Source organism: Mercenaria mercenaria, chromosome 1 (assembly GCF_021730395.1).
Source record: "Mercenaria mercenaria strain notata chromosome 1, MADL_Memer_1, whole genome shotgun sequence".
Lineage (NCBI taxonomy): Eukaryota > Metazoa > Mollusca > Bivalvia > Venerida > Veneridae > Mercenaria > Mercenaria mercenaria.
Window position 1 is genome coordinate 27,703,353 of NC_069361.1, and position 20,284 is coordinate 27,723,636.

Below are 20,284 nucleotides of genomic sequence, written 5' to 3' on the forward strand. Positions count from 1 at the left end.
CGTACACTTTACGACAGAGAAATAATGTACTTGGTTTTATTATATCTGTCAAATTCAATAATGGTCGGAAACTTTCTTGATCAATAATAATAAGGCCCGGAAGTTTCCTTTGCTTGTTCCTATGCAGACCTCGTTTCATGCATCTGCAATGAATACGCTAGACTGTGCGCATTGTCATTAATATAACGAGGAGCATGTGTTGAATCAAGGTGCCTCACTGTGCTAGTTGTCTGTTTGTTTTACTTTATAATTTGAAGTTTACATGACTTTGTATACATATCGTTTACACAAAAATACCTACATACATAATGCATACAAACGCTGCTATATCATTTTGCTTCTTGGAACGTTGCTATTTCTATTGGTTCTTTTTCTTGTTATCTTTGAGATTGCTGTTCAAGGAATACGTTTATAGAAAAATAATGATAATCCTTAGATTCTTGAAAATTAAAAGAATGGATATTAGAAGGATAATGTAATCCTGTAAGAAAACTTCATGATGACCTCTCATTTTATTCTAATTAACTAAGATTTTGTATACCATTCTGACATTATAAATAGAAGCTAGCTATGAAAGGTTGATTGAATATTGGGTAAATTCAAGACGTTATAAATGTTCTCAGTGTAACAATTAGTTATATCTACATATATTAATTTTCTTCAACAACTATGCGGTAAATGAAGTAGGATGATTAAAGTACGAAAGGTTTGATATGATAATACTTTTATAATCTGAACTTACAATGCAACTACAAACATACATCAGAAACTATTACGTACAATTACCTTTCATGTAGGTTAAAAGACTTTCTTGTAATGAGGCGTTCCATAACAACAACTGTTTTAGTGAAGGAAGTCAAGATAACAAAATATGTATGTAAACATTTTTTATTTACCAAAGATCTTTACTATAGCAAGTGTTACAATGCTTTAAAGTAAAATAGAGAAAAGTGGAAACTTCACAGGTCACTCAACACGACACAAACGAAAATGTTGCACGCTCGGTTTGATTGAGCCTGTTCATGGACGGTAGTGGAAATGCATGCTACCGTCCACGCCCTCTAGCCCCGGATTGAGCAGAACTCAACATTTACACATGCTAAAAGTACAAAAAGAAATTTTGTCACCATATGCATTTAGAAACATGGCGTTTAGAACGTCATTAAAGCAGTATAACGTCATCGTGTAGACGTGTACATTGCATGTTATCTATGCAACATGTTATTTATGTTACCAAACTGTTGTCATATCATTGAATATTTTTAGACTGAAAACATGTTACTAAAACAAATAACCCTGTACGTTTGGTTTTATCACAAGCATTTTAGTTATAAACTTGTCTTCTCTTGGCGCATGGGTTGCTTTGAATTTCGGTTGGCATTACAGCATAAATAGATTTATTTGTAAAATGTCAAAGATTTTGCTTTGTCAAGGAAAATATAATTACAATACTCTAGTCATGGACACAGACTAAACAATAAGTTTCCAGTATTCTAAACTATTTATAACCCAATTATGACGATATGTCTCTCGTGGAATTGTCCATGTTTTATTTCTTTAAATTTGTATCTTAATAGCCTCATTGTGTTTTAGTTGTCCTTTTAATTATTTCGCATCATTGGAAGTTGATATTTTACGTCTTTGTTCACTTTAGATCATAGTTAAAAATCAATGATTCATTGAATCGCATTACTTGGAAATAAACATAAAAAAAATTGATTCGCATTGCTTGGAAATATACATAAAAGATAAACATCACATATATGAAACTGTCTGATGAGTGACGCGCCTGTTTTAGAATAATTCAATAAACTATTTATGTACTATATTTTCAAAGGCTACGAAGCATAGCATGGTATTTTGTGAAACATAAACAATTATGCTTACTTGATCATAATAACCCTTATATATTCACTTATTTCAAATATGTACTAGTTGGTCGATGAGTAGGCAATTCTTTAGTTTTAGGTTCTGAAGGTTTGCTTTTCGTAAAAACATTAAATGAGCATCGTTATGTTTTACATGTTATGCCTTTACGTGTGTTAGGGATTCCCCTACCGAGGATTACTTTTATTTACACTGTCCTATGACTTTAAACATGGTGGCTGTAAGAGTGAGGTTAGGTGCGTACCATACACTTGTAAGATCCAAAGTGGTGATTAAGCCACTCGCGCGTTTGCTTTGTCTTTTTCTGTGCCTATGTTTGTCTTTGTGTGCTAATCTTGTCCGCCAGCAGTGCGTTGCGCTTTGTTGAGGCTGCGTATTTGGAACATGGCTTAATCTGTTGGGATATTCATTTTGTGGTTTTACAATGATAGTACGTAAGCATATATTGGATTTTACTGACATATCATAGCTACATTTTGTATATAACACGGTAATTATGGAAAATTCGGTGAAATAGTATTTTATAAGTATATACTTTAACATACCACATGTAAGTATGTTTTGTTAAAAATTCAGTTCTTAGTTTTAAAGTTAAGAATATCTGTTTGAAAGCATGTGCAAATGCCCATGAACACAACAATTTACAACAAAACTGAAAACTTCAAAATACGAAAGAAAACCGCTCCCCCCCCCCCCCCCGTCTCCCTCTGAAAACTGCAAAATACAACTGACAACTTTGGTATACAATATAATTGATCAATATTGGTAAATGTAATATCCAGGAAAGTGCAATAAAATTCACACATCCTGTATTCCCAGTATTAAGCGACATGGTATATTGGGAAACAGCACACGTTCATAAAAGCCGCAGTTCGAAGTGCAACGTCGCACAAATAACACAATGAACACATGTACAAGAAGCAATATTACCAGTCCCGCACGAAACCTTTCTTACATCGTAAAAACTGTTACCAAACGGACGCGATAAAATCCGAAATTACACTAAGCATCATTTTTACCGATCTGTGTAGAGGAAACTTATATTTACTTAGTATTTAAATTCTTTACATACACTCCACGTCTGACATAATATTTCGCATCATATAAACCGTTTAAAAATGTCACCTCGTAACAAAGTCATTAACTTTCCAAATAAAACCATTTACAGCCCATTCTTCAGCCATATGAGCACGAATAAGATAATGTTATTAAGTTATTAATCAATGTCTTTCATATTGGCCTTTTTAAATGACCAAAGTTAGTCATATTGACCTAAGACCGAAGTGAAAAGGAGTTTAGTTTGGTATTCACTTGTCTAATGGCGACCGTATTAAGTAAACATTTGAATTTTGGCTAGCATACAAACCTGTTCTCCGCAAGTAACTGCAACCTTCCCCACATGAATCAGAGGTGGAGGACAAATTACTTCAGACAAATTTTTTTTTTATCAAATCGTCACAGAGAACATACGCCCCGCCCAGGAATTGAACTCACGACCCCTCGATCCGTAAATCTGCACTCTACCTATTGAGCTAAGTGGACGCACTTCGTACGTGAGTAAGATAATACGGATGTCAGTTTCAAGTTTACACAAACGTGAAATACCCATCCAGCGTTTGATATAAATATTTATCGTCGTGGTGTAATGGTTAAGTACAGTATGTCAGAAAATATCAGAAACACGGATACTTAGTGTTTCTAGTTCTGTGTGGTGTGGGGGGGGGGAGGGGGGGGGGGCGAAGAGGATAGCGGCATGCAGTGCCTATCTGGAGAGAAAACTAACTCCGTAACGACTAAAATAGGGGAATATTTGCGTTGTAATACAAATAGTATCTTTCATTAATATGTAACACTCTTTCTAGAAAAAAGGACAAAAAAAAACGCATTGTTCATAAAGGAATATTTTCAATTCTAATTCGGATAAGTTGAGGGCAGATCGATTCCCGAATTAGGCAGTGCCTGGTTTGATATTGCGAGTATCATTTTGAGTATTATTGTTTAAATTTGCAAGCATCATTTTTTTAGCCAATAAAACAAATAAATTAAAACAAATAGATTCTTTTGTGACGTGATTTATAAAAAGAAAATGTAATATTCTGATACACAATTTGACCCTGTCGGAATTGAACTGTTTCTGCATTTCACAACATCAAATAACTCTAGGACAGTTAATCCAAAAACAAATCCAGATATTTTGAAAGCTCGTACTTCTTTAATTTACTATTAGTATTTCATTTCGCTCTAACTCCGAAAAACATAATTTAATTTATATCTGTATCAAAGTTAATAAGCTAGTTCTATAAATTGCACAAATTTTGTTGCCTGTAGCATCACAATCAACATCCCGGTTATCCCGTTTATAAGACAACAAATGAAACCCAAGATATGGAACGTTCTCCCGGACTACATGCATCAAAACATCGACACGTTATGCCCTAGTGGCGATTTCGTAACTTTGTCGTCTTTCCTTTCGCGGCTCACTCAAAATAAATGTTTAATGGAACTAATGGGGAGAATGCAAATATTGTAATATGTATTGTATAAAAGACATTAAAGCCGAGCAAAGTCCTGCAATGGCTAAGTTACAATTTTAATCCTCCAATATTAACGGTTATCCATTAGATATATGTCTGTCTAATTGAATTTGTTTAAGATCGCATTGTTCTTAACTGGAAAACATTTCTAGTATTTCATTGTTGCAACATGTGTTTGCATTTGTTATGCGTAGAATAAGAGCAATTGCATTCCAATTACACCAAGCTGTGTTTATTATGCATGTGTTATGTTCCTCCATCAATTATACATCAATAAATGATAATGGAAAGAGCCTATTATACCAAAAACACAAAGACATTCTTGACTTATAAACTTGCAATAATGTACCGAAAAACATGAACATATTGCCTCATTTATTGATGGCGAGGATCAATTACTGATAAATTTACCCGACAACTTACACTTCATAAGCATATCACTTGATAGAATATAATTCTACAAAGTCTCTAAACATATATTATGCCCAAAGTTCATTTACTGAAAACAAACATAGCATATAGTGCGCAATCTCTATGTAGACACAGAAACTAAATGTTTAAATGTATCATCAGTATTGCATGTTCGGTTAGAAAAAAACGAGTGAAGTTAAAGCATACTGTTTTCATATACATCATTTTTGTAAAATATAGAACAGAACAGAACAGAAAAGAAATTTTATTCTAGACTTGAGCAGTATGCTACTCGTCCATTAAACATGATACGATCAAATACAAGGTCAACAATACATATTCCATATTAGATAATATTTAAACATATGAAATAAGGTAAAGAATGTATGGGTAAAATGTTGATATATACTAGTATCCTGTACAGAAATAGTTCTACACTTTCCATAAAATAGTAAAGAATGAATAGGCATATACGAATAGCTCAAATATGTGTGGCAACAAACATATACTGTCATATTAAAAGTATGTGACGTGCACATCACTTAGATCTATATAGATTAAGCGAAAATTACAGACATACAATTGCATTACGAAGTAAAGATTCGTAAAAGGTGCGGGTTATAGTGGAAAAGTACACATATTTCTAGCTAGATATCAATTATTGACATAATATACATTTATATATTTATTATTGTCAGCATCATCCCAATACATTTCGCCTTATGTTCAAGGCACAGAACGGAACATTATATATTTATAGCTTCAGACTGATTTATAACTGTTGTTTGTTTGATCCTATTAGCTCACAGTCGTTTGAGTTTCTTTTTGAAATATTTGTGTCTCTTCGTTTTTATAGGGAAATTGTGCTCTGAAGAACAAAATAATTATTAAATGGAAGTATACAGCAAACCGCGAATAGAGGGTAACTTAAAAGTGGCATGGCTATATATTTTATTTCTTACATAGCACTGACATGTCTGACAATACTGTTAGCAATCTGAATATGAACTGGTATTTTGATTTTAAAGACATTATAACGTAGAAAATCTCATTTCACATGTCTGTTTATTTCAATTTTACAAACCCAAAGTTGACCTGCATGCTAATTTGTTCTTAATTTCATATCCGTCCTATCATTACTAACACGGACATCTCTTTACTGTTCAAGGTATAGCCGAACGGAGGATGTCTTCTCAGGAACGAACATAGCCAACTACTTTCTGTTCTGTGAAAATTCGCGAGTGAAGCAATATTAAAATAATAGGGCAGTTAAATTGTGTATGAATAGTATGTTTGTTTATTTTTTGTGGTTAAACTTAAACGTGTTATTGCATTTGTCATGCTTTTTATTAGTTTTGAGTGATTACTAAAAATTAACAAATGGTGTTAATGGACAAGTCAGACAAAATATAAATTGACTCCAAATATAAAAATAATTGACTCTCGTAGTTTGTTTTATTTGTAATATACATCTAATAGAATATATAAAAAAACGAGTTAAAAAGACCGAACTTGTTGTCTTAATTTCGAATTATTAATTCGACTCTGAATGCTGAAATACAGTCTCCATCCACTCTCAAACTAGGCGTTGAGAATCACATGTTAAATCGAAGTGAGACTTTGCAGTCCTCTGAAAATCACTCAACCAATAAACGGTCAGTTCATCAAAATATAAAAAAAACACAATTATTTCATACAAAAACTATCAAGATAGATAAAAATTCTAAAAATAAATTTGCTGATCATTTTTAATAACGTATGTTCTAAGCAGGCTAAATACTAATTAGGTACCACCGTGCGGATTCCTATTTTAAAATTCCTATTATCGTGTTCACTTAATTTCTTTATCCTTTGTAAACCGTAACATTGCATTTGTTTAAAGAACAGGAAAATTAGAGGATATTGTTACATATTCGTAACTCAAATGAAATAACGTCCACGCATAAACTGTAACATAAAGACGAAATGTCCAGAGAATACCTTATATAATAGAACAAGAAAAACATATATGTGTTGGATTGATGAAACACAGAATGCAAATTAATGCAACTGAACATACCATAAGCTCATTAACTACACGTGACATGTTATTGTGATTGCATCTATCCACATATTAAACAGTTTATACAATGTGTTTAATTAGGATTAATTTTGCTAAACTTGAATCTTACATCGTACATCAAATATTACTTAGCACAGTTGTTTGGGAAAATAATTTTCATGTTTAACATATCTCTAAATAAATTATATTACTGAAGCAGAAAATAACTTTTTAATAGCCTTTCCTGTTGTTTTTATCATCATCAACATGAGATAAGATAAATGTGTCGATGACTGCCAAAAAAGATATAAGCCGCACCATGAGAAAACCAACACCAGCATGGATGTGGACCAGCCTGCGCATCCGCGCAGTCCGCGCAGTCTGGTCCGGATCCATGCTGTTCGCTAACGGTTTCTCTAAATGTAATAGACCTTGAAAGCGAACAGCATGGATCCTGACTAGACTGCGCGGATGCACTATGTTGGTTTTCTCCTGGTGCGGCTCATTTGAATTCGAAAGAAGCAAGTGTAAGAGTATTAATACTTAATGTAAGATGTGGTGTTGTCTTTTCAAGTTTGGTTTTTGTAGTGAGAAGAATATTGTTAGCCATTAAATATTTATACAAATGTTTCAAGCTAGAATTAAACAATTTAGAGATGTGTTGGGAAATTTAAACAGAAAAGAACATATCTTTTATTTCACCCAGGCATTTTCCATACAACAAGGGAAATATAACACAATGTTGATATAACACAAACATTTTAATGGTTCCGGTACAAGAAGAAATACAAATGTAGTAGGTATGATATAACATGTAACAAAAAAGTCTTAACTGTCAATAATCTACATTGTATTTCAAAGAAGATGTTAAACTTGTTTACCATACATTTACACATTTTGAGATTTGCATGTTTAGCAACTTTTTTACATAAAAATACTTCCTTGTTTAACACGTTAAGATATGCATTTTTAAATGATTGTTATATTTGAAAAAAAGAAGTGTTTTTGTATACATATACATACTACTTAAGCTACGGTTTTTTAGGCTTTGTAAGAATCCAACTAGAAGTGAACTCAAATTTGCAGTCTAAACAATCGTGGTCTACAAAATCAACTTAAAAATATCCATCTTAGTGATGACATTTTTGTCCGACGAGTTAGTATTTCGTGAACTTCCATGAGATGCTATTTCGCATCGTCTTAAACGGACAAGTATATGTTAACTTCTTTATCTCGTGGGAACGGAATAATAGCTACAAATCTGCATACTTGTCGGAGCTTGCGTAAAATGTTCTTTCGGAAAATGTGCTTAATGAAAATATTGTTAATTTTGTAGTAGTAACAGTCACAGAAGCTGATACATAATGTTGATTACAACTGTAAACGAGGGATCCCTCGTTCCAGAACAGGACAAATCATACCTCTTCCCCACCAGTCCTGTGACGGTGAGATTTATGTTAGACATTTTACCTCAAAATAAGTTTCACTAGTATCGTTGTGTTAAACTCCAAAGGTAAGCATCCAGGCTTTGCATCGTCTTCGCCCGTGCATACTTACATCACAATATGTCGTACGAAGTATTGTTTTACAAGCGGACTAATTTCTGATGCTCGAACCCAATTTGTTTCCGTCACGTTTTCTTTCCATAATGACCTAAACAATATAGAAACGCCATTTTGTTTTGCTCATCTCTTCGTCAGTCACAATAAGTTTCATGGATCATCTGATGACTATAAATGGACTAGAGATTTGTTCATGAAACAAAACATTAAGGACAGTAAAGATAAATATACCATTCCATTTTGTAGTAAAAGTTGAAATATCAACCAGCTTCCAAGGATTTCACAGCAAAAATATTACAAAAATATACATATTTGTCACGACAAAAATAGATCATGCTTTACAAGAGATTTATCCATGAACCACTATACATAGAGAAGAAAATACAGAATGGTAAAATCAAAAGTAAATTGAAATGGCACGGCACAGCACTGCTTAAAAATAATGTGGGGTGACAGAAAACCTTAATTAATTGCTAAACACAAAGGAGAAAACGGTTTTTGTCGAGAAAAGATACTGTGTAACACTTTTTGAAATCTCCAACAGATTGATTACCTTCTTGCCTTTATATGTTCTATGATTATGGGACGTTCTAATTCAAATTTCTAATCATACTCTGATTCCAAAGGAAGGAATTTCGGTGAATACTTCTGAAGCATTTTAACAAATTTGAGACTTGCACTTCAACTACAAACTTCTGAAGCGTTATAACAAATATGAGACTTGTACTTTTATGAAATGATGCTAAAGCATTATAACAAATGTGAGACTTACACTTCAATGAAATACTTTCGAAGCACGTAAACAAATATGAGAATTGCACATCAATGACGTTCTTCCAAAGCAATATAACAAATATGTGACTGCACTTATATGAAACACTTCCAAAGTTTTATAGCAAATATGAGACGTGCACTTAATGAAATTCTTCTGGAGCATTATAAGAAACCTTTGTTCCTCGCCATAAAATAACGAAGTAGACAAATTGGTGATTTTATCATCTTTGATGGGAAGTTGTATATAAAGCTAACAACCAGATGCATTATCACATAACGGAGATAAACGCGACAATTAACTTAATTAATTACTGCAGACCCTTTAACATTATGATCATCAATTACAATCCAAGAAAGCGTTGCATGCAACTATATTATTACATTTTCATAGAAACACATATAGTATAATTATATCGTCAAATGCTACACATATATTTTCTATATTGACATTGTTTCATGTAAAGAAGTAAGTACAAAATGATGAGAAAATGTTACGGTAAACAGTAAATGTAGAAGCATTGGTTGTCGTTGGTTGCATTTGTTTGTTTGTGTGCGCGTATGTGCGTGATTGCGTGTGTGCGTGTGTGTGATTATTGTTATTGTGAATAGCCATGGTGCTGGTGGCTAAGATGGATACTACCAGTTACAATTGTAAATGTTTTCAAAAAATATGTATGTTTTTGCGCAAGTTTTGAGGTGTTTTTCCTTTTTTTGTCATTATTACTATGTTCTGCTTTCCCTCACTTAGTATAGCCAGCTGTTGATAAGTTTACTTTTATATGTCCGATTAAGCGCATGATACGGAACTGGCTTTCAACAAAGTGTTATATCGAATTATTCTCTGACTGTCCGTATTTACTTGTGAAATACAAATCGTATTTTTACTGAATTTATATATGTATACAAATTATTATGATCGGTTATTTGGAAAATCAATTGAATTGAACATTAATAACATCTATGAAGAGATCCTTTGGAAGCATAATACGACCTTAGTATGTGAAGCAACATTATGGCAGACTCAATTTGATTGAATCTGTTCATATCTTTGAGAGGTAATCAAATGTGTAACACTTATCACGTCCTGTAGCAACGGCTTGAGCGGAACTCTATTATAGTAAAAATGAATGTACTCCATGATTCCAAAGCACCAGAAAAAATCAACACTGAGTCCAAGTATGGGGAGACCTTTTACAGCAGCCACACGGCACTTAAAACTGCTGTTGTGATGGTTTGTAAAAATATGTGAAACGTCTACTGTCTCAATGAAGGGCAGAGATGGACTTGTTGTTGTCGTCAACCAGGGGTCGTGATTCGAGAGCCCCATTGGGTTACAACCACAGCCCATATGACATGGGTATTGGTTTTCTCAGGAGTGGTTCAAATAAGGCAGAAACTTTCATCACAATCGTGTTAAAACAAATTAGTATAAACTAATCATTAGCATATATAGCATTTGCATTGCAAAACGATGCCTGTGTAAATAAAGTGAGTGCAATTTACTTGGCTATCTCAGCTTGATCAAGACTTGCAACCAGATTCTAAATAAACACGTTGCTTTCAGTGGACTAATTGACAAATTCATGATCAAAGCGTTTCAGCTCACTGTTGAGTGATGTGAATAGCACATATATGTTCAGATGGCAGCGATATGTAAACAGTATGTGAATGATAATAATCATGTGTACTATAGCGAATTACATGCATGTACATGCTAGAAAGTTTGAGCTTCAGAAACTTCAAGGGTCACTTAATAAAATACAAATGGAAGCAACTGTATCGGAAATAAATGTCATAATAAGAGATATTATTAGTGATAACGTAGGTTTTAAAGAAATATTCATAGACATTGAATAAGCTTTAGTTTAAAAAGTATTTTCATACAAGAACACTTTCAACTGTATTTTTTGGCTCGTATTAATTGTCAAAAGGTAAATGTTTCCATGTAATTCTCTTTAGTGTGAATAATAGAGCGAAATTTATCAAATGCACGTGTAGAACGTGTTGAAATAGATATTTATTAAGAAGATACTGCATTTCATTCTGATGATATGTAAACAGAAACTTATGATTAATCCTATTCCTAACATGTCTTACATCTATATGTTCTATTCAGAAATATTTACCATTCAAATATCAAGCTAAAGGAATTGTTTCATGTAAGAACAGGAAGTTGAGGTTTACAACTGACGTGGTTGTACGTCTTCGTTGCCTTTCTAATTGTGATCATTGCTTTCGTGTTGTTTTATGAGATTAGATAGGATAGGACTTAAACTTTCGCTTTAACTAGTTTGTTTACCTCATTGCTTGTTATATACAATCACGTCAGATTGAACACGGTTATTTCTTGTCTTTTCAACTGTAACTTTAGTCATTTGTTATCTTGTAATTCGCGTTTCTTCAGTGTTGTTTATAATTGAAATTTATTTGTAATTTTATCTAGAATAGGCTTGTTTCAATTGTCGTAAATTATATCATTTCTATCGAATCATTTAAGTAGGTACATAGTTATATTTGTACTGACTCGTTCCTCAATAATGACGTATATTTTACAATTTTATACTAGGAACAAATAGCAAAACATACAAGATCAACATTCTGTATATATATTTTTGTTTATTATACCTCTCTTTTGTCTACAATGATAAAATCCCATTACTCGAGAAAGAGATATTTTGACTATAAAAATCATTTTCAACCTTCTTGACAGGTGACCAAGTGAATGTGACTGTCAGGTCATGAGACCGCGCTGATATTTTTGAATGTCATATAGGGCAATTAACTGTTTCGATTTTTAGCCATATAATTGCCTCCCTTGTACACATATAGTAGTGACGTCACCATTCAATGTGTGCACAGGCGATTACCGCGCAAAGATGAAAGTTAAATTAAATGAATTAAAAACATTTTTAAACATTTTCGCCACGGGTGACATTCAGCCCTCGGGTTGACAATATCAATGTTACACACGCTGCCATATGATACTTATATAATATGGAAAGTTATTCAATCAATTCTGCATCTGCACCCAGTGATAGATTCATTTCCTTCAATACCATATGTTACAAATTGTAGAAAAATGAAACACAACGAAATACTTCCTTTGTAACACTCTCTTTCTTATAGTATCATATTAAAAACACATTAAAAACACAAGAAACTAACGCTTGTAAACAAAAATGACACCAAATGACGATTCAAAAATGCACAATAACAATGTTCAGGTTAAGTGTTATTGTTTGTAGCCTAAAGTCATTTTTTGTTATATAATACCTTTCTTGAATAGAAAAAGATACCGTAAGAAACAAACAGTTTTTAATTGGATTTTAAATAAAATTTACATACCATATACATGTATAATCAAAACACGATTCGTTAGTTGTCATGTACACCACGAAAGTCATCTGGGGTTGAGGTGGGGCCGGCATGGTTAAAATCACAGCAAACATCACTCCGGTGTGCAAATTGAAAATAATGTTGCGACGATTAATTATTTATCAAACATAAGGAATCGTCTAAGTTATCTTGTTATGTCTCTTTATCCATTTATTATACAAATCTGCATACTCATTGCTGTATGATGCTGAGTTCTTGAACGGGACAATTGTTTTTTATGTCAGTATTGTTTTAATTTTTACATATAGCTTCTTTGTTAAGTATTATATATAGTATTTTATATGATACTGCTGCAATACCATTTTGTCATACATCAATTAGTTAAACTGATAAATTTAAATAGAGGAATTAGACTGTTGACAAAGTAAAATTAAATGAAACTATCTACAAATGTTTCCTGGTAACGAGAATGAATCAGCATATATCACTCATAATAAATAATTTCCTCAGATGTGAAATGCAAATATCAAAGAAGAATGCAGTCTCATGATATTTAAATGATTATACATCTAAGTAAAAACATTCTAGATAACAGCCTTATGCAAGAACAGTTTTTGCATGTATATACTGAATATGTGACGTCGTCTTTGAAAACCGGTCCAGATGCGGCATGACGTAATATCGAGAAACGACGTTTAAAGTTGCGCCAAGTTTACGCGCGCAGCTTTCTTACACATGTTTTAATTAGCAAAAGTTTGACCGTTAAAGTACGACTGCTTGTTACATGATTGATAACAGCCAACTAGAGAAAGAATATTTAGACATCAGACCTGTAAAAAAATAGTGGTATTACGCCTGAGGCAAAATATTTCGTTTAAAATCAGTTGTTTCCCCTTCAATATGTTTCCGGTTTCGGATTTTATCAGGGAAGCGTGTGAAGTTTACTTTTGTTTATCTACCTTTTGTTCAACGATGGAGGGATCTGAGACTTGTAAATTATACTGTTTAGTGATTTGGTAAGTACCGTTTATAAACAGTTGTTAATGTAGATTCTCTAATATATTCGAAACTTTCACTGAAATAAGTCTGTCTTTTACCCGGAAGTGAATCCAAAACATAAAGAGGGAAATTTATGAAATTTATCTAGTGGCCACTAAACACAGATGATTTCACTATGCCTGTGTATTTAATACAAAATGGCCAGTTGGGTTATCACAAAGATTATTGAAGGAAGGCAGCTTCTTACTCAAGGTGACCAGGATTCATCAAATTATTTCATTGTCCATAGACTAGTAAGCATTATTTATGGAAAAAACAATAATAAAAAGTCAATATACATGTAGCTATGATAATTAATAAATTTGATGCAGACTTATAGATGCCTGCCTATGTCAGATGATTTCTCGAAAAGTCCCCTCTCACAGTAGTAGCCAAGGTATTTTAAAAGGAAATATGTAGATGTCCGGTAACCGGATGCCTACCCTGCATTCTAGCTGTCCGGCAACAAGACGACTAGCATCTCCGCTAATGTTTTTCTAGCTGTTTGGCGATCTTTTTACATATGAATACTGTAATGAATAAATTTATTGTATCATATTTTTTTTGCATAAGTCTGAATATTCACCTGTAAGGCATATACAGTATTTTAAAATTGATTACCGGACGCCTAGAAAACCCCTATAGGATAGGATAGGCTAGGCATCCTGTTAACCGGTCGGCTAGAACACTGGCTAGGTTTCTGGTTACCGGATGTCTAGACACTTCCGTTTATAAAATGGTAACTGTTTTTGCTGTGGGTCTCATAAGTCACGTTAATTATTGTTATTTCTGTCTGGTGACTACTCTCTTTCCATTATTGTTGATATTCAGAATGTTTTGTAACAGGATGATTGTATATGGATAGTGGGAATTTATGCCATATAATGAAAATCTTTTTATTTTTGAAATTTTTGAGCCTTGCTGTGTGTAAAACAATTTATGATCCTTTAAAAAATAGATTCATAGTATAATAACTTTTAAAGTATTTTGTGGTAAGTTAATGAAACCTTTCAAAATCACATTATTAACTTAGTAGTGAGTTTTGATTTTTAGTGATGTTTACGGTACATGTAATGTATCTTCTTTCAGATAATATTCCTTGTTCCTTTGATGGTTCATTCCACTACAGCTGGTTCATATACCCTACAACAGCCAGGAAATTGGTCTGTTTACTTTAAGATCTCAAGAAAATGTAACATATTTTGGATGTGCTTTGAGGAATCAGGTAAGTAACATGCAGCTAAAGGCTCTTATTATAGTTTTAATGCAATATATTATTTATTTATACCTCTGTCAAGGTTTTGTTTGGAGCCAATACAAAATAAGTCTACTTCTACACTTATGATTTGTACAATGTATGTACATGTACTATGACTATTGAATGGCTTTTAAAAACTGACAAAACTGGCATTATTGAAATTTAATTTCAACAATCTGGTTTTGAGGAGGATCAGTTGGTGTAAAGTTTTTATTACATTAGCTATTAGCCTGGGAAAAGTTTGTGGCACTCAATAAGTACATGGATAATTTGAATGCTTAACACTACATGTACATGTGTATAAGTTGATATCTCATTAAGTTGTAGAATAGTTCTAAATAATAGGAATTTTAATTTATTATTTGAAGTAAATCAATTAATTGTAATTTAGTTTAATTGTAATATGATTATTTTCAGATTTGATTAACCCATTCTTGACATAGACATTGTTATGTGATTGATTTTTTTTACCAGTTTTATTGCACCAAGAATATGGATTAGAATGAAGACTGTAAAGGTTCCTGAGATACATGAAGATAACAGATACTTTTACCAAAGACTTTTAATTTTTTTTCAGGAAGGCAAGTGTTTCCTCTTGTTTATGAAAGCAACTCAGTTGGTTAAGGGGCAGACAACTTGTAACATGGTACATCACTACCTGTATTGGTATTCCATTTTGACAATGCTGCTAGCTAGAATAGAAATAACATCTTGCTGTGGTATGGTCTGTGGAGAGTTTTACTAGGTAACAACCATTTTTGATAGCTGTTAAAACAGTGTATACTTTTAACCCTTAGGCTGCATGAGGGAGCTATGTCTGCCTTTGCAACCAGTGCAGATCAAGATCAACCTGCACATCTGTGCAGTCTGATCATGATCTGCAGTGTTTGATACTTAGTCAGCAAATTTTCTATTAGAACCCCCTATAAGCTATAAATAGTACTGTCTCTATTTAAAGATGGAGTAGTCCATTTTACAAATTTAGCAGGTTAAGGGTTAACAAAATAAATGCAAAAAAATGTGTTTTAGAACATCCTATTTGCAGTAACCAAATCTACAAACAAAGTACATTTTATATACTGACAGCACGCTGTTGTCAGTCTGTTTGTCAATATTTTAGAGCATTGGTTGTAAGAATCATCTATTATCAAATAGTGATAACCCTGCTTTTATTAAATAAAGTGACTCCCAGGTTAATTATTTAAAATAAAATGTTTTACTTATTTGTTACAGGATATCACAGATGGATTGAATATTCAACAATGATCACAGACCATGCAAAGTTTGAATCTGACTTGCACTTTTGAATTTAGAAGAATCTGTGGAGGAGGGTGAATGCTGAGACCTTTAATAATACATGATATTGCTGACACAGTGTGTCAGTCATCAAAGAAATATCATAACAACACAGTTGGTCAACAAAGATTTAAATCCTGTCACATTCTACCAGTGGAGAAATATCTTATCACAATATTTAAACTTTTGAAGAAGATAACCAAATATTACCACTTGATCTTGTCTGCAGAAACACCTGGATTGTTAGTCTTAAAAGTGACAGTACAGTTAACTTACTAAAATCTACTTCCTCTTGCCAAACGAATATTATTGACATGGAATGACACAAGCCTGACAATGGTACCTGTATGAACTCATAAGAGAATAGTATTTGTCTGAAAAGTCAAAGGATTCTGTTTGTCCCAAACCACTTGAACTGAAATTGGATTGACGAGGATTTTTCTGAGAACTGAAAAAAGAAAGTGAATATAAAAGATAGAAATTGTTGATGAATTCAAACGTTTTAATATACAACACTTTAGCCTGTTTTGCTGTTCATATAGATGTGTTTAGCTGTTAAGGTTAAACATCAAGTAAAGGTTGTAGTTTCAGTTACCTACATTAAAGTATTGGCTGGAAATAAATATTTACTTTTCACCAGAGCTTGTAGCAGTGTAACCTTCATCAAAAGTTAAGCTGTTGTGTTAATTATTAAAGTATTTTTAGAAAAAGGAATTTAGTATGTATGTTGCCATGGTAACATAATTCAAATTATATTTCATTGAAATTATAGATTTGTATTTCAATAAGGGATCTACAGTATATAATGTAATGGTAAAAGAATGTTCACTTTCTCCAGTATTGTCAGTTATAACTAGCCAGTGAAAAAACAGATTATGAGGAAAGGGATGACTGAAATGTTTATTCTTACGATAACTACTTTTGTTACAGAACAGGACTGTTTTAAAGTTTTTATGTGAAATTTTCAGATTTCTTTCCTGAATACTTGTACTTTCAAAAATATAACTTATTAGAAATACTTTTTAAAATAAGCTCTTGTTTTTAAGTATTATTGTAGGAAAAGGGAATTTAAAACATATGTCGCCATGGTAACACAATTTTCTTAGACTATAACAAAATACGGAAAATTTTTAATTAGCTCTACTTTCTAGTATTCTAGATAAGCATAAACAATAAAAAATCAATAGTAATATATGTTTCATTTATTTCAAAATAGTAATTTATTACCAGCAGGTAAAAGGCAAGTTATGAAGAAACAATGACAGAAATGACAGAAATGTCTTATTCTTATAGTTATTACTCATGTTACAAACACTGTCATAAAACAAAAGATTTTATTTTTTTTAACATGGAATTTTGAGATAATATTTTTGAATACATACCACTTCATAATATTCAAGTTATCTGAAACACTTTTCCAAATTTAGCTCGTTTTTAAAGTATTATTGTAGAAAACAGAATCAAATGCATATGTTGCCATGGTAACATAACTTAATAATGTTTTTATAGAAAATGTGAAGGACTTTAGCCAGCTAGATGTTTGCACTTTAAGTGAATATCTAAATATTCTTTGTAAAAGAAGATTCATTTATTTAAAAATAGCCAGTGATTACCAATAAGTGAAAACACAAACTGAAGAAACAACGACTGAAATAGTTTATTCTTGTGGTTATTTTCCCGTGTTATGAAATCTGTCATAAAACCAAACATTTTTGATCTTTTCACATAAAATTTTCAAATTTTACTTTTGAATACATAAACCTCTAAATATTCAACTTATAAGAAACATTATTTTAAATTAAGCTTTTATTTTTAAGTACTATTGTAGAAAAAGCAATTTATTACATATGTTGCCATGGCAACGCAATTTGAATAATGTTTTCATAGAAAATATGAAAGATTTAAATTAGCTGTATTTTCTGTTTTAAGTAAGCATCACAAAAATAAAATTTCATAGTAATAGAAGGTTCTTTTTTTTTCCAAGGTAGTCATTTATTACCAGCATGTAAAAGACAAGTTACGAAGAACAATGACAAATCTATCTTATTCTTGTTGTTATTACCCATGTTACAAAAACTGTCATAAAACCAAACATTCTTAATATTTTCATGGGAAATTTTCAGTTTATTTTTGTAGATACATGTGCCTTAAAATATTTTGCTTTTTAAAATCCTTATTTCAAGCGAACATGTTTTTTTTTAAAGTTTTATCATAGAAAAGGGATTTTAATATATTTGTTGCCATGGTAACACAATTTTAGAAATATTTTTATAGAAATTGTTGTAGATTTTAATTGATTATCATTTGTGTATTAAGAAGGGATCTTATTTATATCATGCAATTGTAACAAAAGATATATTTATTTCAGAATTGTTAGCCATTACCAGTATGTGAGAAATAAACTAGAAAGAAAGGATAACTGAAATGTACTGTTTTCATTTTTAATATCTATGTTACAAAATCTGTCATAAAATTGACAGTTTTGAAGATTTTCATCTGAAATTTTCAGGATTTATTTCTGAATGAATATAGATCTACTTTCTAAATATGCAAAAACCTGAAAATGTCAAATTTCCTCATCTGGACCCATTTTCTCAGTCATGGTCACATATATATACAAAGGTTTTACCTGTCTTGACTTTTATCAAAACTGATTATCAATGACATGGAACTGCCTTTTAATTCATGCCACTCGTAGCATCGAGACTTTCATTTAAAATGGAAAAGGGTGCAAGAGTTTTATAGATAAAGTATAATATAGAGTATACCATGCACTGATATGTATTGGAGTTGCATTCCGAGAATATATTGAACACAAAATATCTTCACGGTATGGGAACACTTTTAACCCCCACCCATATCTTCATTGGCAGTATTTTGCATTTAAATGTAAAAACAAAAGAACCCAATGACTTTAATTAACATTAACGTCGCTTATATAATTGTTTATATGTGACTATTAACACGCATCTTCTCATTTCCCATAAGTTTCAAGCATGAAAAACTCATTGCTGCAGATGTCTTGTAAGACAGCGACTTCATTAGCTAATATACATGAGTAGATGAACAAACAAAATATCACGCTGTTATAAAATGAAACAATGTTTATTTGTTAGTTAGACTGGTCTTGATTTCATTTCTTTATTTGGTGTAGAAGATCATCAGATATATACATGTACGAGTAGGGATTGCAGACAGTTATGCTACTTGAAAACAAGATAATATTCGATTTGTACAACACGTTTCCCATAAAAATGTAGCTGAAGACTAATGACGTCGTTCTGCATTTAAGCTGTACGTAATTCCCAGCTAATAGCAGCTCTCACCCAAAGATTTAACACTTAATACCATATTGCTATCTCGTGATTATCAACCATCAAGGGAGCCAATTTAATGTCTGCTACACTGTATAACTTAATATATACCAAATATAACAAAATTGGAAAGGCAAATCATACTTAACGCGTTATCTTGGAAATATCAGAAGAAGAGAAACCACGGTATTCATAAACGTAAAATTAATGAAGTCGACCTAGACGTTTTTGACAATATTGGAGGACACTTATGCAGCCAAAAAAAGTAAAATTTCAAATATTAAAGTAATAAAAAGTGCAATTGTTAATATATTTGTATCAAAAAATGACATGAATATGAAACGGCATATTTTATAAAGCCTTTAATTTTGCTGGCTCTGACTTTATAGAGTTTATCTCATTTTTTGCAGAGATATCATAATGAATTTATAATCTTTCATTTCAATACATTAATATTTTCCATCGATCTCTTTCCTTTCCTCTAAAGGCTTCTCTTATTTATTTCTCATTCTGGTCCATGATAATCTAATATATGAATATAAAACATTTCGTATTTGTGAATCTTTCACAGAAGGCAAAAAGAAAACAATTCCCTAAAAGTCTTTGCAGATCCGTTTAACTGTCTGTATATTTGAATTTATTAAAGAAACAGATAAAGAACTTGACTGAACTAAGAACAATAGGGCTGATACCACTTATCTCCTATTGTCCACAGTTTAACAGATATTATATATCGATTGTTTTTGCTGTTTGGGTTGTCACATTTAATTATACTGATGACCTGTGGTCATGTCAGGTTCCAAATTGCTCGAATTTCCATTTAATATCAAAAG

The 20,284-nt window shown here is 32.0% G+C and overlaps 1 long non-coding RNA gene across 1 annotated transcript; it reads left to right on the forward strand.

Moving 5' to 3' along the window:
• Positions 1 to 13,182: 13,182 nt before the first annotated feature.
• On the forward strand, positions 13,183 to 18,556 carry LOC128556926 (uncharacterized). The gene is made up of 4 exons (XR_008370914.1): positions 13,183 to 13,561; positions 14,673 to 14,808; positions 15,419 to 15,586; positions 16,075 to 18,556. It is a non-coding gene; the product is annotated as an uncharacterized LOC128556926 (long non-coding RNA).
• Positions 18,557 to 20,284: the final 1,728 nt, after the last annotated feature.